We start from the raw sequence: 936 nt of genomic DNA on the forward strand, positions 1-936 counted from the left end.
AATATGAAGTCAGATTTTCGAAAAACGAAACTGATTTTTTTATATATAGCTAAACAAGTTTCCGGTAATTTCCGAAGCACATTTTTAAGAACTTTTTGGGTCATTTCAATATCTCCCCCTTGGGAACTTTCGTCCCCGAATGTGGAAGAGACGTACAAGGCAAGACTTAGTAAGAACATATCAGCCCCAACATGAATGCAAAATTTTTATTTAAACATCACTTCAAGATTTCGAAACTTAGTGTAAAGCATCCATAACTCATCAATTTAAACATTTATGCACATTAATGATTCAGGGGCTGAAATGTAAGACTCAATGGAGTACAAAGGACTTGATTTAATACCTTAGGCTTGAGTGGAGTTGAATAGATAAGGATAACGTCTTTGCATGTCCGCTTCGGCCTCCCAAGTAGCACTCTCCACTTGTTGATTTCTCCAAAGCACCTTAACGGACGCCACTTCTTTGTTCCTCAACCTTTTAACTTGTCTATCTAAGATCTGAACCGGGACTTCTTCATACGTCAAGTTGTCTTCTACAACACCCACAACCTCAAGAGGTACAATAGCGTTAGGATCACCAACACATTTCCTCAACATCGATACATGGAATACCGGATGAACTAATTCCATCTCCTTGGGCAACCCCAACTCATAGGCTACTTTACCAACCCTTCTTATTATCTCATAAGGACCGACATACCTAGGACTTAATTTCCCCTTCTTACCAAAACGAACCACACCTTTCATTGGAGAAACTTTCAAATAAACCCAATCACCCACTTTGAATTCAAGATCCCGTCTCCTCACATCGGCATAAGACTTTTGACGACTTTGGGCTGTTTTCAACCTCTCCCTAATCATCCTTACCTTCTCAAGAGCATCCATGACTAGATCCGGACCCAACAAGGCCACCTCTCCAACTTCAAACCACCCAACC

This window comes from Solanum tuberosum, unplaced genomic scaffold (genome assembly GCF_000226075.1).
Source record: "Solanum tuberosum cultivar DM 1-3 516 R44 unplaced genomic scaffold, SolTub_3.0 scf00516, whole genome shotgun sequence".
NCBI lineage: Eukaryota > Viridiplantae > Streptophyta > Magnoliopsida > Solanales > Solanaceae > Solanum > Solanum tuberosum.